This window comes from Varanus komodoensis, unplaced genomic scaffold (assembly GCF_004798865.1).
Source record: "Varanus komodoensis strain SLA01 unplaced genomic scaffold, ASM479886v1 scaffold6_2, whole genome shotgun sequence".
Classification (NCBI taxonomy): Eukaryota; Metazoa; Chordata; class Lepidosauria; order Squamata; family Varanidae; genus Varanus; species Varanus komodoensis.
The window spans coordinates 19,606,456-19,631,237 of NW_025336346.1; the positions used below are offsets into that span (position 1 = coordinate 19,606,456).

The 24,782-nt window shown below is 43.6% G+C and overlaps 1 protein-coding gene across 2 annotated transcripts in view; it reads left to right on the forward strand.

Annotated features, from left to right (window-relative positions):
* Positions 1–24,782, forward strand: part of PLXNA1 (plexin A1) — a 342,839-nt gene that overhangs the window by 19,001 nt on the left and 299,056 nt on the right. The window lies entirely within an intron of this gene.

The following is a 24,782-nucleotide window of genomic DNA, read 5'->3' on the forward strand; positions in this document are numbered from 1 at the left end:
CCCACCCTGCCCAGCTTAGGGGTGTAAAATTCCCTTCTGTTTCCTTTTTTTGTTTTGCTACTTTGATAATTGCTGAATAGTTTAGGATATTTTTGTGAGATCAGATTATTTTAGAACACGTGGAAGCCCTGAAGCGTATTTTGTTGATATTCCATGTTTATAATAAACCTGTGTTGGGTCTGGAAAAAGCATCTGCCATGTGTTTTTCCTCCAGTGTCTGCAAAATGTTAGCCAGGTTATAAAGTATCAACACATTGTGATGATTATTAATATGTCCTTGGAGATTTCTGTTGGCTAACTGCAATTATTTGAGTGGGATGGGAAGTGATGACAATTTGCATTTTAGCATGTCGATCTGGTGGGGAGGCAAGCCCAATCTTCACTGTGTTGAAAGGGTTAATAGGCCAGCTTCCGTGAGTGGGAAGAATGAGCCAGAGCATTCCTAAGATGGTCTTTCCCCACATTGCCACCCTCTTGTTTCTGACCAGAGCCACAGCTTGCAGCACTGGGGGGTGTTACTATCACTGCTTGTTTGAAATTCGGTAACTCAGAAGCCTGAAAGGCATGGAAGGGCCCTCTTGGTTCTTTCAGCTCAGCGTACCTGACCCCCAGCCTTATAGCACTGTGGGGATTGGGCTGCCCAGGGAGAGCTTCATATTATATTCCTGAGATTTTTTGTGAACTCATGATTGATCTGATTCTAGAACCTGGATCCTGGTTGGATTATCCTTTGGCCACACACGCCTCTGAAAAAGCCAACAATGTCCAGAGGTGCTGTGTGCTGTTCTCAGATCTACAGGCCCTGAATCAGCTTTTATTCTGCCTCTGTAGAGCCAGGAATGTTGAGATGGGTGAATACTGGCTATATCTTTAAATGGCACTGTGCACAGGAGGTTTTCACAGTTAACGTACCATATTGCTTGGAACTAACGAGCGTTGCTGGTTCAAAGAAGACTATAAGACTATATTCCCAGCTCCACTTAGTTTTGCCCCTTATATATGGATGTTGCAATGCAGGCAGAAGGGCAGCGCAGGTGGCTGCCAGTACAATGATTTCGCTTCTGTGTAAATTCACTATGTGGGTACGGTGATGGACAGCCTATTCTTTGTTCTGATGGTGCAAGCAATTTTTGGTTTCTCTCTCACCTAGTGGGCCTAAGACAGAATCATGTCGTCTCTAGTCTAGAATATACCTGGGGCTTATTTAATAATTACTCATCTTTAGTTGGGTAGGCAAAGTGGTGCCCATGGACATTAATGCATCCCCAAACTCCTTTCTTGGTGCCCACTGCGGCACCTTATGTGTGTTCCCATTTTCATTTCAGTATTTTCTTACTGGTGGCAACATACAGTATGTGAGCATTACCAAATCCATATCCTGGGCATAATGGTTTCACAACTGACATTGTGGCTTGATAGATGCAGAAAACCAGGTGGCAAAATGTACATATGTATACTTGAGTAGAGGACTCTGGAATTCCCTGCAGAGGTCAGCAAGTTAGAGAGAGAGATTGCTGCTTTGCAATAACAGCTCTGCATTAATAACATTGGTAATATGTTAGTGTACCTGAACTATGGGAAAAAGCAGCGTTCTGTTTTTCAGTCCATGGAGGCAACGTCTTCCTCTCTTTAAGCCTGACCAGTGATGGTGCTGATGTTTGCTAGCTGTTGTTCTGCCTTCCAGCCATCCCCTCCCTCCGCCCTAATTTTCTTTGTTGCATGTCTAAAGGAACTGGAAATGACAGGAGGATTGTGATTGCTTCTGACAGATGTTTGGGGTATGATTTGTGTCACAAGGTGCCCAACGGTTGCCCTTGTTCTCCTGTCAGACTTGTACAAAGCAGAGTCCTCTTGAGCAAGGACTGGAGGACAGGGGTGGGTGGGGGTAGTGGAAATGGATGGGTCTGCACTAATCTGGAGACTGAACCCTGCTGCTAGAGGTTACCGCAGCCCAGCTGTTTGGCTAAAGGTCAGGGCTGAAGATGCTTTCAAAGGAGCTGGGGTGGATGGTATGTTCAGAGAGTCGCCTTGCTGTGTGCTGTGCTGATTTGAGTGCCAAAAAGTTTCTTCCTGAACCACAGCTGCCTGTTTTTCATCTGCTGTCTTCCCAAGGGGCATTCATGCAAGCTGCCTCTGTAGATCGTCTCTGCGTTTGTACATAGGTACAGCATGTCTTGGCAAGCATGCCTGATGCCTCATGAGATGCACTTCACTCACGGCATAACCCTCTCCTATCCTTAATGATTCCTTGAATTCTGCAGCCACTCTGCTTTCGCCATTGCAGCAAAATATACTTCATGTAATTTGCTCTGTAGTACACTTATCTCCTGAAACAACTAAGTATAAGGCACGAAGACAAAGCATACCATCCAAACCACTAGTATTGGTCCTGAAATAAAATCTATAATACATACCCAACAAGTCTTTTAAGCTGCAGCAAAATGATGGTGCTTAAAATGACCAATGGCAAGCGTTTCTGCATGAATTGCTTAATATTAGATGCTTGGTATCTGTAATCTATGTACGTTTGCAACATAGGCAAATGCAGCCATTGCTTTAATTATCGGTTCATTTGTAGTGGTCCAATAAAAACATCACTTTGCCATGATATAAGACTACCCCATTCTTACAGTGTTGCACCATGATGATTTTACAGTCTGAATTTAAGTGATAGTGATTGTAAAAGGAAGACTTACAAAAGAGCACAAGAAGGCATAGCAGGTAGTTTGTCTTGTTCCCATTCAAACTCGGACCCCTTGGGAGATGTATAGGATGGAGACCTGATCCATTGCCAAGATTTTGTGATTTCTGTGTCAGTCTTGCTCATTTATTTGCAGACAGGTGTGTTGTGTCAGAGAAAAAGCAAATTGCTATCGTTTTCTTGCAGTTAGAATGCAAATCTTCCTTTGAGGATGTGATGAGAATACTTGGAATATTTGATAACCTAGTCTCTCCTGTCCACCTGCCACATGGTAAGACATCTCAAACCTAGCCTGTGTAAAGAGTCTAGCTTTGGCTTTTTAGGTCTATATTTTTCGTGGTTTGTTTATTTATTTATTTATTAGAGTTTTATCCCAACCCCTTAGCCAGTAAGGTTTGCTGTAACAGCTTATACCTTTATAAGCTATGCAGATGAATGATGGGGAAAGTGACATAGCCGAGCCATATGTCAATGACTTCTGCTGACTTAGCAGGAAAGTTAGAATCAGTGACATTGAGGGACAAGAAGGAAGGCCAGGTAACCTCATGTGGTGTACCTGTTAGATCATTCTGTGTGATGGAAAAGAAAAAAACTTCCAATTCCTTGCTTGACTTTTGAATATAAACACATTTTTTTTGTCCAGATTAAATTGCTTCCTCCCATTTGGGAGGGGAAGCATTCCACAGGGGGATTCTCATGGTTGTCTCCAATTTCAGGTCAGAGATAACAGCAGCGATTTTTCCAAGGGACAGGACTTAGAGCAAAGCTGTGCCTCTTGATGCAGCTGGAGATGCTTTTGCAAGCTGGAGGTTCTACATTCCTGGTCTAGTGGCTTGAGCTGGTTGTGGGAAACCTAGCAAATCTCCAGCAACCCACAAACAGAAATAGTGGCCCTTAATCAAACCTTAATATTTCAGTCTAGCTTAGACTCGGTTCCCACAGTATGATATAAGAACATAAGAAAAGCCACACTGAATCAGAACAAAAGTCCATATAGGCCAATACTCCGTAGACATGGTGGCAAACCAGCTGTTCATAGCATTTCTCAAGCAGGATGGGTGCAAGTTCTCCTCAGCAACTGATGTATGCAGGCATGCCACCTCTGGGAAAGGAGGTGGCACATAGCCAGGAAGGCTAATAGCGACAGATAGCCTTCACCCTCATGAATCTGTCCAGTCCTTTTTTGAAGCCATCCAGATTGGCAGCCATCACCAGTTCTCGTGGCAGTGAATTCTATAGTTTAACTATAGGCAGTGTGAAGAAGTACTTCCTTTTATCTTTCCTAAACCTCCCACCAGTCAGCTTCATGAGATGACTTCAGGTCTGAGACTACTTTCTCCATACCATGCATTATGTTCAAAACCTATTCTCCTTACTCACCTTTTTTCTAAGCTGAACAGTCCTGGTTGTCATAGCCACTCCTCACAGGGAGCTGTTCTAGTGCCCTGATCATTTTTGTTGCCCTTTTCTGTGCTTTTTCCAACTGAATGATGTCCTACCGTGCTGAAATTCAAGCCCCAGCTACCTACATCACCTGTCTCTTCTGCACATTTATTTCTAGGCAGAAAACGATAGTGGATGCTAGATGGCAGGCCAGGCTCCTCAAGTGATTGCTCTTTCCAGGGTAGTACTTGCATAGCCCATCTGCACTGTCCTTGCTTTGCCTAGTAATATGCTTTACAGTTTCTTTTTGGTAATTAACAAAGCCTCAGGATGCTCATACAGCTTTAGGAACAGCCAGCTAATATCTATACTCGTGGTAGTTGCTGCATACTCCAAATAGTGAAATGCCAGTTATGGAAGTGTATCTTTGCCACGTGAGCCAACCCTCTCACATGTGGTCATTCTCCTTGCTGTGTAATACTAACGGCATCGTGGTTATGCAGCACATGCAATAAGGCATAGCATTATATACAGGGATGATACGCAAAACCCTGAGCAGACAAAGTTATATTTCAGTGTGCACTACCTTCCTTTCTTTGCGACTGGAAAATCTTTGTGATGTCGCTTCTAAGTGAAAGAGCATAGGCATTACAGTATGTTGACTGAAATTTGATATGTGCAGCAGGACTAGCTGCATACAGGGCCTTGCATTCTTGATCTGGACAGAGGCAGTCAGTTTACCTCCCCTGCTTTAGGGCATGAAGGATGGATGAGAGTAAGAAGGTAAGTAGTGCATAATTTTCTGCATTTCCTTTCACTGAGCACAGCAATTATGTGCTATATGTAAGGAAATGCATAAAATTAAGAACTCTTCATCTCTGTACATAGCGCATATCAGTTATATGCTCTATGTAAGATGATGCATAAAATTTGGCTATAATAGTCAAAGAGCAAGTGCCTTGGCTGGTAAGATAAGATTGTTCCTCAGGAGAGGGTTTTGAAGAAGTGGCATATTTGCCGCTAGTTAAAATGCACATGAGAATGAAGTTATTACTTGTGGGACATGCTAGACCTGTGAAGGGAAGGCATCCATGTTTGACTGGGTTTTCATGGCCAGTTCAAAATCTGGATTCAGTCTTCTAGTTACATATTTATGCTGTTATGGTGGGTGATAAAACTTCTGTCTGATGAAGGGTGAGGCCTTGTCAGCAAAGTGAGCTGGGATTGGTACAGCTGGATCAGAGGTGAACATTAGAGAATGCTCTGGAAACCCTAGATAGGGAAGGGAAGTTGGTGGCCACGCAACACAGCTTCCACAAAAACAGGTCCTGCCAGATGAAACTTGTGGAATTCTATGACAAGATTTCGAGGTGGCTAGATGGAGGGGACATGGTCTCTGTGATTTACCTGGATTTCAGCAAGGCCTTTGACAAAGTGCCACATGATGTCCTGGTTGAGAAATTGAGTTTTGGGATAGACCGATGCACTGTCTGATGGATTAGGGCATGGTTGACAGACTGAAAGCAAAGGGTAACTATTGGTGGGGAATCATCAAGATGGAGATAGGCTGTGAGTGGGGTCCCCCAGGGCTCTGTCCTGGGACTGATCCTGTTCAGTCTTTTCATCAGTGGCCTGGAAGAGGGGCCACTGCTGATCAAATTTGCAGATGATACTAAAATGGGGGTGGTGGCCACAATTGAGGAGATCCAAAAAGATCTGGACAGACTGTGGAAGTGAGTGAGGGACAAGAGGATGGTGGTTAGTGTGGATAAATGAAAGACCTTGCTCTTGGGGCATAGGAATGGGTGTCATACGTACAGGTTAGGGGACAAGTGGCCACTGCTGATAAGAAGGGTAAAGTAGAGTATTTATTTATTTATTTTTGCATTTATATGCCACCCCCTACTCCAAATGGTGCCTCATACACAGCTCGATTGGTTAGTGAAGCCTCTCTTGCCATAGTGTGGGGTGAAGAGGCTTTTGCTTTATCTCTTGCAGCGCATTATTGGATGAGTTTTTCCTCTCATGTCTTTCGTTCCTCCTTCGCAACCAGGGATAGGGCCACTGTGAAGGTCCTGGCCCTGTAGCTTCTCCCCAGCTCTGGTCCATGGGTCCCCACCAATAGTTAGATAATTCCAAAGGCAGCATGGAGGAATGGATTTTCTTTGTTGGTCACATGACTAAAGGGGTGAGAAGATTAGTCCACTGGGGCACTCTTGAGATGGCAGAATGTGATTCTTCATGGAGAAGGGAATAAATTCAGCCCAAATTGCCAGGAATACTCTCACCTGGACAAAATAGCTGTCTGGAGAAGTGTACCAGTCAAGCACTGGAGAAGTGCTTGAGTTGGCTTCTCTAGAGAGAGACTGCCTTCTGACATGCCTTGTGCATTTCTTAACTTGTCTTTGGAAAAGAAATCTGAGGGATTATAATAGGAAAATGAGTAACTGAAGACTCCTTTTTAGAGCCTGTTGGCAGATTATGAAATAAGTGAAATAAATGGTAAATATTTAAGGGCACTCAGTAGGCTATGGCTTGTCAGGTAAAGAGTTCATGAACCACGTACCATTTGTTGCTCATTGGTGAATGTGTGTGATGGGTTCTCTTGCTTTACTTTGTTCATGCAGCCACTTGTGGGCATAGCTGACTCATAGAACCACAGATATGCCAAGTGGTTGTAATTTCTAATAATTAGTGGGCTTCCCTAGCACTGCTATTATTTAGACATTGGGCCTGTGGGATCAAAGAAGTCGAAGCAGAAATAATTCTGCATATGCACTCTATGCATAACTCACCTTTAAGATTCTTCAGAAGCCACAGCTTGTGCAAAATCTGGAAGCCCTATTAATAAGTAGGACTAGAAGCTCTGAACGTGCATTTTATTGTATGTTGTGAGCCGCCCCGAGGCTTCAGCAAGGGGCGGCATAGAAATGTTTTAAGAAATAAATAAATAAAAACGTAGAGTACCCATTTGGCTCACTTGCATTGGCCATTGCTATGTTTCTAAGCCTGATTCAAGGTGCTAGCTTTAACCCAGAAAGCCTCACACAGCTTGGGATCCCAGTACGTGACACAGTGCCTCTCCCACCCTGAACAGTATGAGATCAACATCTGAGGCCTTCCACAGAGTGGCAACAAGGAAAAGTGTTTTTACAGTGGTGGCCTCCTAATTATTACCAATATCATCATCAGCGTCAGCATTATCCTCATCCTCATCCTCATCATTTCTATACCACCCGTAGCCAAAGCTCTCTGGAAAGATCTCACTGGACATGCCTGGTGCCAGCACTTGCCATATTTATGGCACCAGATTAAGGCTGCCTTCTGTTCGCAGGCATTTAGTGGCCTATGATGATGTTCGCTGGTTTGAACAGGTGTTCAGCTGTTTAAATTGTGGTTTGCTTTTGTGAATTGCTGTGAACTGTCCAGAAAGCTTCCAACTACTGGGGGAGGGGGTGTTAAGATATGAAATAAATAGTAACAGTAACATGGGGCTCGTGTCATCTCAGAAATGGATCTGGAGAAGATGGGTGTAGATCGCATGCTCCCCTGCTACTCCCCCTTCCTTTACAAATTCGCTCTGGCTGTAACCAGGGTAAAATGTTGTGTCTGCATCAATATGCATCATAAGTAACATTAATCAAGGTTTGCTCCTAACCTGGATTTGGAATCATGCCTGATTGCCATTCTCATCAAATAGCCTGTAGAGGAATGGGGTCTTGGGACGGCAGTTCATGTGCTGCAGTCCTGTATGAACAGATGCTTTATTTAAAGAGCCTTCTGCAGCGCAGTACTGTATGGTAGCGTGCAACGCTGACTGTGTGCATTTGTTTGTTGCTTACTGTCTGTTTCCATTTTTTTTATTTAACACAAGAAAACACAGGGCGGTTTCTTCTTTCAGTATCTGCATTCTTTTCCGTCTGGAAAGTCATCCCTTTCCGTAGCCTTTTGTTAATGTAATAGGCCCCTTTGTTTTTCTGATAATGAAGTAGGAGATTAGGATACTTTACTGTATGTCCTTTTACAGTGCTACAGAATGGCCTTCCTTTCAACTCAGACAATTTTTTTCACTCCCCACTCCAAAATTTGTTGCTCACTCCCTGGGTTATAAAACTTTGTTTATTTGAGGTGCTGCATTGTTCCAGAAGCCCAAGGCTTCTCTAAATCTGAGCCAAGTGACACCATTATCCTAATCTCTTTAAAGCATCAGAACTGTCTGTGGAGATGAGATTACAGGTTCCTGCATGCCATACAGGTGAGCCAAGATGGAACATTCTATGTCAGTGCCCTTAAAATATACAAAACTCCTTGCATTAAGATTAGAAGTGGTACATTGTGGGATAACCACGCTTGTGCTGACATATCCCTGGGGTTCTATCTAGGCTCCCCACCACCATTTCTTTCCTACTGTGTCTAGTCTCCATAAAATAGAAATGGCATTCTATGTTGTTATTGCTGTGTTTCTTGGACAGTTACTAATTGTCTTGGTGATACAATGGCCCAGTTTGCATTTTCACTGCAGCTTAAACCAACCACTTGTTTGAGCAGCGGAATGTTGCCAGTGTGCCATTGCTTAAACAAGCCACAGTGGCTTGTGCCATTAGCCATTGTGCTAAGTGGTCTGTTATGACCCTTGATCAGATTGTCCAGGTTCACACAACTGAGGCAAGAAAATAAACCTTATCATGGGGTGGCTTGGTGTGAAATTGGAAGTTTAAAACTTTGTTAAAGTTCTGTTGAAAACCAGGCTGTTCATGTTTTAAATAGACAGGTAGCAGAAATCACACTGGACCATATCAAGTAGTGTGCTGAATAAAGAGTGAAAACCTGATATGCAGCCACTTCAGACATATTACTAAACTGTGTTTTTGTATTATATGAAGAAATAAAACAAAACAATGCCGATTTAAAAAAAAAACACAAAAATTAAACACAAATTTCCATGATTACCCTAAAACAGAGTGCCACATTTCGTTCCATCCATAGGCTGAATTCTATTTTGGAGAAATTCTTGGGGACCTTATTTCAGCAGTGGCCAGGGCCAAAGGCAAAATACCAGCATCTTTTAGTCTGAAGCTTGTATTGCCAACAATGAAGCCTTAGGAGAGCCGTGTCAGCCTTTTAGGACGGGAGAAGGCTGTGGAAAACCCACAAAGCTTGCTCATGATGCTCATGATGAGCAGTTGAGAACTGTAGGTGGGGAAGCCTGAGGAATGCCAGAAATCTGGATTTGTCCTCCAGGTGGGCTGGATTTGGCCTGAGGGTTGGAGGTTCAGTACCCCTGTATTGGAATGACCTTTAGTATGCTTTGGTTGGCATGTGAGGAAACAGAGTATATAAAAGATGGGGGAATCTCACTGGAAGAATTGTCCCCCCAAATTATACCCCGTTGTGAGAGAATTTGCCAACAGAGATTGTTTCAGAGTTATAAAGCAAGACTACTTTACTGTCTTTATTGCTATTTATGTCTTATATCTAGTCATCTAGGAGAAAGTTGTAGTAGAGATGAATTGAAGTTGACTGAGACATGTGGAGATGGGATAGGAAGTATAAGAAAATACCAGAGTTTGGGTTAGTTTCTTCATGAGAGCCTGCATACTAGTGTTTAAATTTAATTGCTGTTCAAATGTATACTCATTAGTTAACTTGGGCTGACCTGTCTTCCTTTAATTCAACTCCTGATTCCTCCTATTTTAATGGCACTAGTGATGCATATCACAGAATTGTTGTAAAGTTGGTAGACAAAGTGTTATTAAGCACTTTGCATACTTGGGATAAATGTTGTTATTAAATATTTTACTCATTCCATGTTAATTGGTTTTTAAAGTACTATTTTATTAATTCATAACAGTATACACATGCGAACCAGACACTGGTGGCAAGAACAGCTAAGACCCTGGATTCATGTTCTTTTTCTTCCTCTGTAATTGGAGTCCACAAATGCTGCTCTTCTAGCTCTGAAGTGATCACTCTCCAGATTAAAAGTGACTTTCTGCAGGCAGCATGAAGGGTTTTTTAAAATATTCAGAATAGATGGTGGTGAGTCAGCTATAAAGCCCCTTCCCTTCTTTTTTTGTGGAACTCTATATGCAAAATGGTGGGGGAAGAGAGAAACCCTATTTTTTCCTGTGAAACCCTTTTATATTATATTTGTGGTCAGAATAATATATTACACTTACATGACCTCTCATCCTGTAAAGGATAGTGCTAACTCCCTTGGATTGCTGTCCAAGGCAGAGTTAGGATGCTGCTGATGTTCCTTTCCAGTGAAAAAGAGTCTTGTTGTCAGGGGTGGAGGTGCATGTCAATAGCAGAGGCTTCTGGAAAGCTCCATGGACTTAGAACTGCCTCCACTGGCAGACTGTGCAAACATGGGTGGTATAATTAATTAATAATAATGTTATGAATATTAATTAAGCTGTGCCCTTACAGAGTTGAGATGCCCTTTATACACTGATTGGGGGCATTAAGTGTCTTATACAGTGTCATCTCTGGCACCTCATTTTTTTGTCCAAAGGTGACATTTATACAAAATATGTACCTCCACAGGCAACCTATAGATACACTGTGTAAGGCAGTGGTGGGCACCCTGTAACCTTACAGATCTTTTGGTCTACAATGGAGATGTCCCATGATGCCCACTCCTGGCGCATCACAAAGTGGAAGCGAAAGGAAGGTAAACAGAGAGGTTAGAACTCTGTTGCTGAAGCATGTGAACATAGAACATGTACCAGTGCTTCAGCACCTGAATCATATGCAGATGGAATGGGACAGAAAAGACTTGGAGGGTAGATAAATGTAAAGCGCAATATATTTAGAAGGATTTTGCAGGCACGGCAAAGTTCTTAATTGAAAATGTGTAGTTACTGATTATGCCTCACTTTTCCTTGCTTCACTTCACTAATTAAAATAGTTTGCAGAGATTTCACCAGTGACATTCCAGATCAGTATATCTCATGAATTGGTAAACACTCATGCAGTTGCAAATTTTATAATAACCATAATTGCTGGGTCTAAGCCAAATCTAGGATTCCCCATTCCTTCACTAGATTTAAACTATCTTTTGAAATGTGCTTCTAAATAGGATCTCCATCCAGCCCTGGTTTAAAGCTAAGGATAGCATTCAGGTTTGTACCAATGTACGAGGTAATTCTTGTTGAAAAGGGAGGGAATTCAAGTGGGAGGACCCAGATGCGTTCCTGAGCTGGGAGGAGAAGAAAGAGGTAAGAAGAGGAGAAGTTGTTGGTGACAACTTGCTTTGCATGTAGAAGGTCTCAGGCATCTTCTGGCCAGCCAGGGAAATCTGCTTGGAAACCTTGAGGATCTGCTACCAGTCAATATAGACAGCACTGAACTCAAGAGTCAATATAAGGCAGTTAACTATGTTCCTGTGAGGAGGATGTGAGCCTGAGGATTACCTGAGATTTCTTAAATCAAGTGACTGGGAAGCAGTACCTGTGTAGCAAAACATCAGGGCTACTTCAACAGTCTTAAGGCTGTGTGCTCTTTGAGCTGCTCTTGAGTTTAGGCGGGGGGGAGGCAAACTCTGAGACTGGGTGAGCAGCCCTTCCCACCATCTTTATTAGCAAACAACTGGGGCATTTATAGGACAAGTCAGTGGCTCCCCAACAGGAAATTCTTCAAAGAATGTGGCAGACATGCAGAGGTCCCATTCCAGTGCAGTTCACAGGGCAACTATGACCAGGTTTGAAACAAAAAAGCGCGCCTTGACCACTTTAAAGGAGGAGTTGTGAGCAGATTTCCTTTCCAGCATGAGATAAAAGGGAGAGGATTATATTTGTTGAGTGTGTGGCCATTAGGCCAGGTTTCCACCTGACGTCAAGTTTCCTGCTGCATGTATGTGAGCCAAACAAGATTGCAAGTTTGTGTGCACACATGTACACAGAATAAAACAAATGTATACCAGAAATGCTCTGAGAACAGCTGGCAGCCTTACTGTATGCTTTTTTGCACTGCCTTTTTTGCACTCTTGGTGCGCTGCCTCATCCTGTTGTGTTGTTGCTGTCTGAGTCATTGCAGAGGAGGCTTCTTCCTCCCCCCTCCACCTCCACCCCACAGCCTCTCCCTTAGGAAGTTTGGCACTGTTTACTTTTTTTTTGTCCGGTTAGAATAATGGAATGTATTTTTAGGTCTCTTTGTCTGGCTCTCTGAATCGGCATTAACGTGCTGAGTAGGAATGCTCTGGGCAAACTTTATTTATTTATTTTCTGTTCTTTTTTAAAAAAATATAATGCAGGCCATTTCAGAGCTGGGCTCAGCTCCAAGGCGTCTGCCTAGAGAGTTTGCAAAGTCCTGTAACCATGGTGGCCATGTTTGTGGAGAATTAACTTCCTGTTGGTAAGCACACCCTGCTAGCGGGCGAATGGGTATGGTGCTTTGAGGCCCGCCTTTGCCTGAACTGGTGCTCTGGAGATGTGTTGAGGGATGCTCGAAGTGGAACTCTGGCACACCTGGAGGGCTCAGGTCAGGGGAAGGCTGCTTTAGGCAGGCAAAACTGGGATGCAAATGCAGTATTGCTGGGTTCAGCTGCTAGTACTCAGGGTGGAATAATACTGTTTGTAGCTTTCTGGATATCACCTGTGTATCTTTCCAGCTATTTCTTCTCTTTTTCCCTACCACATAAGCCCTTTAAGATTAGACTGATGCAGCTGTGTCAATATGCACAGTGCCTTAAGCACCTTGAGGGAAAGCCCATGGCAGGAGAATCCTAGAGAGGATTCTTCAGGCATGATTCACCCAGTACATGTGGCTGGGGGCTGCGGTCCTTCGGTGTGTTCCCACCTTTGTCACAAAAGGTTCATGGGCTGAAGACATGCAGTGTAGCCACTTCCCTGAAGCTAAACAGGTTTAGGTACCTGGCTGGGAGGTCATTTATATTGCTTTGATTGCCATCAGGCAGAAAAGAAAAGATGCAAATATACTAAATAAATAAGATGAGGAATGTGTTTGCACATGCATTTGCTATGTCTTTACTACAGATAGGAAAATGTAGGATTTTTTAAAAATCAGATCATTCTATCTGATGGGTGATCCAAAATGTTCCAAAGGAATGCAGTATAATATCTCACTATTGCATAGCAGTGATTATTATTCTCTGTGCTATAATATATAACCAAAGATTCTGTCCATTGGGGTGGTGTCCAGTTTGAGAGGGTCCAGGTTAATCTTTAAATGGTACTATTTGTGCTTCAGGTTTCTGGTTATAGGGCTGTGACAGAAAGTGTATGCCCTTGTTGTTTTATGAGCTGGAGCAAAATTGGATTGGCCAGCTGTCCCTGTGCTCTTAATACAGAGTCTCCTTCACCATTCAATCACTGTAGGGCCTGATCCTCCACTTGATATGATCCTGGTCTGGGCAGCCAATATCATTGTAGATTTAAATGCAGCAAAATAATATCAACCTTCCCTTGTTTTCTTTCAATCCATTTTTGATGGCCTTAGATAGGCCATTAATCTCAGGATATAGGAAGCGGCTCTTTAATAACAGTCCAAACGGAAAGTGAAGCTGCCACTCATGCTGATGAAACTCAGGTATCCTTGAATGCCAAGAAACACTACAAAATCTAGTTTTTCTGCTCTCCTTCCTACTTAACACTGGGTGATGTGAATGTTGCATCCTGGTGTACCTGTTTAGCTCCCCACAGTGCAGCCTTCCCCAATCTGGTGCCCTTTGATGGTTTGGGGCACAGCTCTCAGTAGTCTCAGCTAGCATGGGCAGTGGTCAAGCATGATGGGATTTGTATCCTAACACTTTTGCTTGTCAGAGCTTCCACTTCTGTCCTTCTTTATCTAGCCATGTTAACTGAGGCATGCATAACTCTGGCTAAGCTGTCTGTCTAATTCTGCTGAGGTCTGAATTAGTCAGACAGCTGAGGGTGCCCAGGCAGAAAGAGGGAATGCTTTAGAATGATATGATTAGCCCACACATGTATTGAGTGTCTTCTCTCTAAAGGCTTTAGAAAAACTTGTTTATATCTTGGACTTTCTGGTATAAGATGTTGGCCACTCAGAATAGTGCAATGGGAAGCTCGGCATAATCCAGTGGGGTCCCCACTTATACCCCCATTGATTCTTTTCTGATCCACCGCCATCTTTTACTGCTCATTTAAAGGCATTCTAGAGCTTTGCGGGGCAATTATTTCTGGAATGGGGTAGGTCAGTGGAGCACACACAAGAAAGTTCTACCAACTTGCTTCCTTCCAGGAATTTGCCCATTTCAGGCTTCTTCTAGGAAGCACTAAATCTCTCTTGCAGAAGTGGCAGGTCCTGCTTGCTCAGAGGAATTTGTGGAACCCACCGCTTGTGGGAGAGAATTGGCAGGGGTATACACACATTGCTAGATTTTATTCATTGTCAACAGGGCTCACTTGAGTGAGGGTGCTGATGGTTCATATGTCTCCACTGAAAAAGAAATCTTAAATTTGAATGCTGTTGGCATATTAAGTAAATTTGCATACTTTACTTTTCCTGATTCTGTTTATTGACTTGCAGAAATACAGCAGAGGGAGACCAAAGCTCCTTGGATTCCAGCCCAACTAAATCTAGTTTCTGCGGTTCAGTAACCTCTACTGTGCAACCTTGAATGTGAGAAAATTCGCCTTTTTTCATGAATGTAAACCAGGATATTTTGACAATGCCAGCTTCTGTGCTGGTATGATAAATCCAGGAAAACTGTGAATGCACATGGCCTTGCTTGCATTTTACCCAGTTTCTCTTTTCTGTTTTATCTCTGTTTTACATACCTTCCCATTTATTCTTCTTTTCTAGAGAATCTACTCTTCTGCGTGATTTCTGCCCAGTGGCCAACTTACTCTTTTTTTTGTCCTGATCTCAGCCAACTCTCTGATCTTATTTACTCCAGCATTATAACCGTGACTTCAAATATAAACAGCAATAGACTAGAAATACATTAAATAGAAGAACGGGCAAGTTCTTCTAAAGGAACATTGCTTCCCTTCAGCAGTATTTATCTATAGCTCTATTTGCATGACATCGATCTTCAGCTTCTTATTTGCTTAATCTAGCATCTTCCTCTGTTCTCTCTCCCTCCCTCCTTTCTATAGTCTATTATCATTTTTTGCTGGGTCTGGCATAGATGGTAAATTCCTTGTGATTAGGCAGCTCAGTCTTAACTTGGCTGTAAAATTGTGATTCCAAATTGCTGGGTTACAACAGACCCATGGTAGGTTCTCAGGCTATGAAGAAGGAAATGTGGGGTGGTATTGGGGGCGGGGAGTGTCATGGGGGGACTCAGAGAGGGTGAAGTCTGAGGTTTGAGGTAGGAAGCTGGAAAACAAGCAGCATGCTGGATTAATGCTGTATGAGCTACTTTTTGTTTAAAACATTTTCAAGCTGTGTTTACATGCGAAGATCTATGACCAACAATCTTGTTCCAGAATCTACTGCAGGATAGTACTTTGGCTTTGGCTATTTTTATTAACTGAGAAAGAGCTACCATGTTGACTGATTGCATCAGAGTCTTAGATCCAGGATGACTCAAGAATGCCCTGATTCACACAAAAGAAGTAAACCATGCATTTGTAATAATACGGGACTAGTACACTGCTTCAGGTGCCAATGTAGTTTATAGTACTATCAAAATCAAAGAGAATTAAAGCATACTGAACACATGGGTTGGTTGGCATAAATGTGTTACAATAATAAATTGTGGTTTGACACATGACAACCTTGTCTAAGAGCATCTGGTTGCCAGAGGCAAACCTGAAGGTCTCATTAAAATCCCAGTAGTTTAGGGACTGACCACCTGGAGGTGGAATATCTAAACTTTGATGAAGACAACAGCAGCAGACTATCTAACTCAGCTTAGCATTTGAGTGTGAATATTGGGCTTCTGGGCTAAGTTTGCAGATGGATCCTAGAACAGCCACCGTTAATGGCAAAAGGCTGAACGGTGTTTTGCTTGAAAAGAACTTCGAACTCCTAAGCTTGGAAGGAAGGAAGGACCAGGGACCTGCAGCTAAATGTCTAGCTGGTTATTTAAAATCCAGTGGTAGCTACAGGTTTTGGAGTGCTTTTGGGCAAGACACCCTCCGTGCCCCCTCCCTCAGTGAGTCTGCCTTCTCACATCATTGTCACTATCTAATATAGAAGCTTTTCCTTCTTTTGTTTTTCCTAATCACTGCTGCTGCTCTCTTGCTTAATGAGCAGAAATCCAGTTGCCACAAAGGCAGTGGCATCTCCTGCTCCTCCTCACCACTATCACTGAGCAAAAGTGAGAAGAGGTGAATAAGCAGGTTGTAAGGGGAAGGACCAACTTCAGGGATTCTTCTTCATGGTTTCTGTGCATCACACTTATGAGCTGTGCATGCTTGCATGGAGCTCATTCAGGAGCCAGAGACCATTTGCCTTCCTACCTGTTCCAGGTAGTTGCCACAGAACTCGTGATGTTAAAGCAACTAAGGCAATCACTGTCAGAAGCCTTAGCATTTCCCACTGCCGTATCTTGAACACATTACAATATAAATTGCCATGTGACCCCTAGCAGCGGATAGAGTTGACATGAAGATTGATGCATTATGGCAGAAAGACCATCTGCTGCAGCTTCTCCCAATGTTGTAGCACTGAATCAGAAGCTATGCTTGCTGAAATTCCCCTCACCCTGCATTGGAGCATTAGAAGCAAAATCTTAGTTGTAAGAGCTGTTTGACAATAGAAACATAGAAACAGAGCGGGTCAGAAGGGGCCTCCCGGGCCATCTAGTCTGACCCCCAGCTCCAGCCAGCTCCGCTCACAACATGCCCACCATGTGCATGTCCAGCCTATCTTTGAACACCCGCACCAGTGGGGCCTCAACAACCTCTCGTGGAAGCCCATTCCACACCCTCGGGTTCCTGACTGTCAGGAAGTGCTTGTAACCAAATTCCTGGAGGGAGTGGCGATGTGCTTTATTCTGTTGGTGGCCTTCAAGCAGAGGCTGGAAATCCATCGATTGGAGGTGCCCTTGTTCTGAACTTTCAGCTTTGAGCAGGAAGTTAGATTAGATGGCCTAGAAGATTCTTGAATGACCTGGTTTTCTCAGAATACTAATCCATGGCTTGTTGTTCTGCCCAGGCTTTTTATTTCCCTGAGTTCCTGCATTGTTTGTTTTTCTCCTCCTTTGCCCATTCCCTCCCTATGCCCCAGTATTCTTGCATTGCTGTAATACTGGCATATAGTGTACTCTGTTTGTTTTTTTACCACTTTTGCTCACTGCTTCTATAGCTTGATGGAATAAGTAAAGTTCTCAGTTCATATGAAATAACAGCCCTTTTTCTGGGCTATTTGTGGTGAATACACTATGGTTTGTTTAGCATGGCTGGGTTCACACATCAGGACAACCCTGTGTTCAATGAAGCATGGGTTAAACAAACCATTAGTTGGCTTCGTGTGTCAATGAGATTTATGATTCATACAGCTAATGTGTGGAGTTCCTCTTTAGATTAGTAGATGGTAATCCTGATAGAGAAGTAAACATTTTCCAGGTGGGAAACTTTGTGGCAGCAGCATAATGCAGTATAGTTTTGAAGGCTAATAGAGTTTCTTTGTTTTCCCTCAGCTGCTCAAGTGGTGGCTTTCTTAATGTTCCCATGGTGAAGGACTCCCGAATTGCCTGTATATGTATTGTATGGAAGATGGGTCGTCTTAGCAGTCTTTGTACCTGCGAGGTACCTGTGGTTCTATTAATAACAGAAGTCCTATTATTTAGGCAGTGGAATTGAATTGTTAAGCTTTCCTTAGTACTTGGCAATCTGCACCCTGCTGCTTGTAGGGATAAGATTAGCTACTTAGCTCAATCAAAGTGATACAAACCGACTTGATCAAAATGAATTGGGCAGATTATATCAAATGGGATAGGCTCCCTGCCACAAAACTCCATTATAACAGAACAACCCCTACATGAGGAACCTCTGTCTCTGAATTCCTAAGATTTTGTTTTCTTGTGGAACAGAGACAATTTGGTTTTCTCAGAAAGAAGCAGAGAAGGCATATTCAAATTACTTGAAAGAGTCAGTCAAGCAGAGTTGTGTTCTTACTGGAAAAAGTTTAAACTCACAGTCAAAAAGGATAATTTTGTAGCTAAGTGTCGGGAGCCCAGGTCCTTGAACCAGGACTCATGGGGCTGGAAGGCTGGGGCTGGTGCTGTGTATGCAGGACTGAGAAACTTCTTTGGGCACAGATATGACTCAGTGGCATCAGTCAGTGATTGGTATGCAATATGGAGTGTTTGGATTAGCCAGGCCTGGCTAACCCAATGCCAAGAGACAGGCCTTTGCCTGTGCCTGCCCAGCAAAACACTGGGGTCTTCCAATTTTGGTAAGAGCCCTTAAAGATGGATGCACACCTCTGGCCTGACCAGAGTGCTGCCTTCTGAAAGTACAAGGACATTAGCGTTGGTAAAGCAATGCATTATTTTTTCCCGGTGGTATCCAAACCGTTTTTCACGGTCTCTGTGCACCATCCATATGGGCTCTGCAGCTGCACAGAGCCTGTTGCTGGGAGGATTCTGCACTGAAGCGCGTTTTGGGTCCCTGGTGAGTGTAAGAAGGGCTCCCCTCCATTCCCTCAGCTCCTTTTTGGCCACCTTTGTGCTTCTCTTTCAAAACGTGAGTATCCCAGCATGTTCTCTCGCTCTCTTTTTCATCTAAACGCTCTCCTCTAGAGCTGTTTTTTTTTCCTGTACAAGATCCAACGATGGTTCATCTGGCTTGCCCCATAAATCACACTCTTACCACTTCATGCTTGTAATTGCACAGTTCCTTTGTAATATTTGGCAGTGTTACAGAATTTCCCTGTCAGGTGGGTCCCATTTGGAAGCCACAGGCCCTGTGAGACTATGCAGCAAACTGCTTACCCTGTGCTCACATTCCCCCACAGCCCACTCTGCATGCACTCCCCTATCCTGAACTACAGGAGGCTATATGCCACCCCTTTGCCTTGGCTCGCCTTTGCCTCATCAGTGAGTCAGTCAGTCTGTATTGCAGCATTGCAATCGGGGTCTGGGGCAGGGACTAATTCTGGCATTGTCTGGCAGCTTTGGGAGTTGGTGTTTCCTGTGGGAATAGGGTTATGAATTCTGTTTGTGAAACAAACAGCAAGGGCAACTTCAACCTGGCACCTGCTCAGCTGGAGAGAGCTGCGTAGGCTGGTTAGAATTGCACTTACTATCTGGAATGTGAGCCAAGACCTTGCTTGAATTACTACCCTGCACGCCAGAGAGGAGTTAACAGGAATGCTGCTCTCAGGGTGCTGTTAAAAGGCTGCAATTTGCCTTGTTCCTGTGCTGCTTGCTGGTCACCAGCATGCTCGTAAACTTCCTGCTCTGATAATGGTGAATGTGTGGTGTCAGATGTCCAAGCCTGGAGAAGAAGAACGCCTGCATATTCGCTGCATGTGCACGCTACACAGGACTGATGTTCTGTTCTTCCCACTCCGAGCTCTTCCCAACTTCTCTCTTGGAGCTTTGCCAGCTGTACTTCCTGCCCGGCTAATGTTGGATCAAGTTCATCTCATGCAGGTTGCTGCAAAGAATGCTGCCGCATCAGTGGAGCCGAGGACATGGGAACCTTTCCCTATCTGTGTGTCATACCTCTGGGTGATCCTGCATAATAGACCACTCTTGTTTGATGTTCTGGCATCTCTGGGGAAATTCCAGAATGGGAGCACCTATATGAATCTTTGGCCCTGCAGCTATTAGACTGGGTATGCTTGGGAGGGAAATTGTACTAGAGTGGAAAGAGGAGAGATAATGTCTTTCCTCAGAGAATCTGCCCCTAACTACATGCAGAATTGCTTCTCATAGAGACAATCAGTGAAATTATGTTTGTATTGTGAGCACATGGTTATTGTGCCAGTTGTGCCACTGTTCTTAATACACCCCAATAAAACAGTCTTGCCATAGCTGGTGCGCATAGTGATGCCAATAGCATCGTGGTGCTGGGGGGCACTGATGTGCCCATGGACATCATTTGTTGCACCCTTCAGATTCCCTACCCCTCATTATGTATAAATTTATTTTAAGATTTGAAATCTACTTTTTTAGGAGGCTTCTTAGAAAATAAAAATGGTGGGCAAATGGATCCTGGAACATGGAAACATAGAAAAGAGTAAGACATAGAGCGAGTCAGAAAGGGTCTCCCGGGCCATCTAGCTCCAGCTATCCAAAAACAATGGTGGGGGGGACAGTAGGCTGAAGGTGATGGGGGCCATCCTACAGCACCAGGTGGTGAGACAACATCTTTGCTGGGGAAGGGTCTAGAAGGGATGACAGAGAGTGGGGGGATAGTTTGTCTCTGTTATACTGGGTATTTGTGTGTATTGCCTGGTTGAGTTTTGTGTGTGAGAGAGTACATGCTTTGGCTGACTCGTCTGCTTGTGGCGTACATTTTGCCTGTTTGCATATGCATTTCTCTGAGCATCACTAATTTGCCTTTTGTGAAATGGATGTTGAAGCAGTAAATGATAGGTTCAGAAGAGAGATTTTGTCCTTTGAAGCTCAGGGCATATATGCCTCTGCCTTGTACTTAAGTTCTGGGCTGCATTGTTTTTCTTCTAGCTTTATCAGTTTGCTTTTAGGAAATCAGTGTTTTGTGATCCACCCTGGGAGCCATGCTGTGAATGGGCAAGCCTCAGGATGGCAGACATTTTGTGACGGTGCAGAGAGCACTCTTAGAATTTCACGTGCTCACTGGCTCAAAGCATTTCTCTCAAGTGGATGGGTCAGCAGCACCCTTGCTTATTTTGCAAAAACAATGCACTGTGATTTTCTTAGGATCCTGGCTTTTTTATGTTGCCTGGGGACTGTAGCCTTTTGTATGTTAGGTCAGGCTAATATTTTAGCGGCTGTTGTCAGCCTCTTCTAAGCACAGACTTATGCATCCACAATGCCAGGCACACTGTTGGGTGGCTGTGTTCGATTGAGATGTTGTCGCATAATCCTCGCAGAGTCAAGGAACTGCCTGGGGTTATTTTTTCTGCCAATGCCACTCCCTGATGGGAATTTTAGACACTTGATGCTTGCCAGAGGATTTCCCTGCATAGCCTGACTGAGCCAAGAAGCAAGATGGGGTGGAGGGGGGCGGGGAGTTACTTGCTTTGACTTTAGAACTTTGTATCTGATGTGACTATATATAAAACAAAATAGTTTTTGTGTATGCGCATTCCTTGTCCATATAAATGATGTTTCCCGTACACAAAGTATTTATAGATTTAGACGCCATAGATATCATTTCTATTCAGCATTTGCTAATGGCCGTAGTGTTCCAAGCACTACATAAATCAGATGTGAGAAATATTTTTTTCTGCTAAGGGCTCCATTCCCAAGGAACAAACATTCCAGGGTGCAGATGTCAGCAGCGGAAAGGCCAGAGAGGTGCTGCGGTCCAGAGGTAGAGCACATGCTTTTCATTCAGAAGTTCCAGGGTTCATTCCCAAGTGTAGCTGGAAAAACCCCTGCTTAAAATCCCAGTGGGCCATTGTCAGTCAGTATCCACAACACTGGATTAGATAAATCAGTGGTCTAACTTGGTATATGGCAGCTCTCTGTGTTCCTAATCGGAAGGGGAAGAGACCCTCCTTTTGCACGATCGCTTTAGTTTCCACTGTGTGCTTTTGCACAGTCAAACTGCAGTCGCAGATTGTCCTGTCATGTGAACCTGGAGGCAGTGGGTTGTTGGCTTGGTTAACCACCTACCCACAAGCTTTAACAGGCACGTGGGTTCTGGGAAGTTGGTTAACCATGTGAAGAACTCACTCTCACCAGCTTCACATGACCCGACAAGCCATAATTGTGCCTTGGATAATCAAAATGGTCACTTGTCTGTGTCACTAAGTCCTATGGGTTAAATATCCATAGTGGATTCGCATAATTTGAATATTGGTCTTCTTTCTGATTACCAACCTGCTGTCTTCCTCACACCCTGACATGCAAACTTGGTTCCCCATTCATCCTGCCCCATCCATTTATTGCTCCATTCTCACATATAGGGCTTTTCTTTTAATCTGCGACCTCTTTTCCCAAAGTGTAGAATAAACACTGGATCTCTGCAGACTTGATATTTGTAGGCGGAGCCTGGTAGTATGCTTTAGAAACCCACATCATTTCTCCCCGCCCCCTGTGGAGCTACTCTAAGTCCCAAACTGTTTAGGACTTGAAAAGTGATAAATGGCACCATGAATGGGGTTTGGAAACAGGAGGGGAGCCTGTCCAGTGGATATCAACTGTTATTGTGAGCCAGTGTGGTGCAGTGGTTAAGAGCATGGGACTGGGACTCAGGCGATCTGGGTTCGAGTCCCCGCTCAGCCATGGAGCCACCTGGGTGACTCTGGGCCAGCCACAGACTCTCAGCCCAACCTGCCTCACAGGGTTGTTGTTGTGGGGATAAGATGGAGGAGGAGAATGACGTAAGCTGCCTTGAGCCCTTTGTAGGAAAAAGGCAGGATATAAATCTATAAATAAATAAATTAATTGTATGGTCACAAGTCTGGGCTTCTATTAGCAATCTAGCTGCAGCCTTTTGCACCAATTGAAGCTTCTGGAAACTTTTTAAGTGCAGCACTATTGGGATAAAGAAGTGAGGGATGAAGGAGAGAAGATGAACGGCCTCTATACTTGATTATCCTGCTTGTGTTGCCCGTTGAGTGACCCACTTGCAGAAGCAGAGCCAGTGGGCGTTACAATTTAAGACACCAGGTTGGGGAAGCCTTGCTTAAATACTACCTTGAGTGCCTTGGAGAAAGGGTAGGTTGTCATGTAGTAAGTCAAATGAAACAAATACTTATTACAGTGGACAGTATGGAATGTGGGACATCGGCTTAGTTTTGTGCAGCTCCCTTGATTTTGAGCCTAATATACTTGAGGGTGTAGTTTGATGGTTTCTGGTACACTGTCAGGGAGCAAACAAGCGAGTGAGCAAGGAAGAAAGGAGCTTTGCTATTAGAGTTCTTGCAGCAGGCATCTGTCATTGTGGGCAGGTGAGGGATGTGCCTCTCTTCCGGCGGTTTTGGGTGACAAATGATTCTGATCATGCCTGTTGTGGATCTGTATAAATCTTTGGCTGCTGGTAAATGAGCTCCACCTCTTGTAGAGGCAATTCTTCCCTGTAGCAATTGGGGTAAATAAACGAATGGCAGTGATGTGGAATGGAGAGTGGCAAATGGATTTCAATAGGAAGTCTCTTTTCAGGTCTCAGACAAAAACTACACAGCTTTATCACTGAATCCTTGTTGTGTGGCCTCATCCAACCAGTTCTTAGCTTGGAGGCTCGGCCTCTGGAAGAGAGGCCCTGCTTTGCAGTTACTGTTCTGTGCATGTCTGCATGTGTTGGCACTAACATTTTGCAAGTGAGATAATGGTGGAAGATGCAATGGCTGTTGATGAGTATGCCTGCGCTAGTCCTGTCCAACCTGTCACCTTCCAAACACCCTGGACTGCATTTCCAGCATTCGTGGCAGCATGATCACCATGCTGGTCCAAGAGATGGGAGTTGTAGTTCAATGCATTTGGAGGGAATCCAGGTGGAGAAGCCTGTTCTATTTCTAAGGCTCTTGCCTGTGCAGTGAACTGCAGGATATTAGATTCAGTAGGCAAATGGCTACTTAGAAAGTGGTGTCATGGAGGGGTGAACAGAGGAGAGCACAGCTATGAGACATTTTTTGGAGTAGGAATGCCAGTGTTACCTACTTGGACTGTAATTGGCAGACCCACTTTGCTCTGGTAAGTGAATGAGGTGATAATGAGGCTTTCAAGTTTGACTATTGTTATGACAGTTTAGCACAGATGTCAAAGAATGAGAAAAACAATCAGACAACTCCTGGATACCCCTACGATGGACTTCCGACGTCGCCCTGGCATTTCTTAGCAAGATTGTTAAAAGGTTAGAAAGGCTAATTAGAAACTAAAGATTGTACTCCAGTTATCTGAACAGCTTTTTAAACAAGTCAGTATGTTGTAAAATTTATTTTACCAAAAGTATCATATATAATTGTGTAAAAGGTGACTTGCGTCTAAGATGAGGTCAATATTTTGGGCTGGTTTTTTTGATGTTTGTCAAATTTTGGGCATATAAGATGACCCCTATGGTTTGCTTCATTATTCCCAATTTCAAGGACCCTTTTACATGCAGATATATTTCTAGAGTGAATATCTCTAGAAAAAAATGAGTATCTCTAGTGTCTTCACATCCTCTGAAAGACAAAGCAAGGTGAGGCTGGCTCATACTGAGACAAAAAGAGTGGCATCCCAAACAGAGTCCCTAGAGATATCTGTGGTTTTTCTGTAGAGATAATTCATGGTTTTCCACTTTCATGGGGGTCCTGCAATTTAGAACCTATCCCCTGTGGATACAGGGATCCTACTGTGTAATGAAAAAAATTCACCTGGTGTATAAGATGACCCCTTCCCACCCACCCCATGGTTTGCCTCGCTATGTCTGGTTTCAGGTGCTGTCGTGTACACTGGTATATACAGTACACTGGTATATACAGTATATACTGTATATACAGTGGTATATACAGTAAATGTCACTGAGTTCAGTCAAGTTTACTTTCAGATAACTATGCACAGGTTTGCAATCATCCCCCATAATTATTATGTCTGTCAGGGCTTTTAACTAGCATACTAGTTCCAGTCAGTATAAATAACAGTAAAATAGGATATCTATTTACTGAAGTCATACCTGTG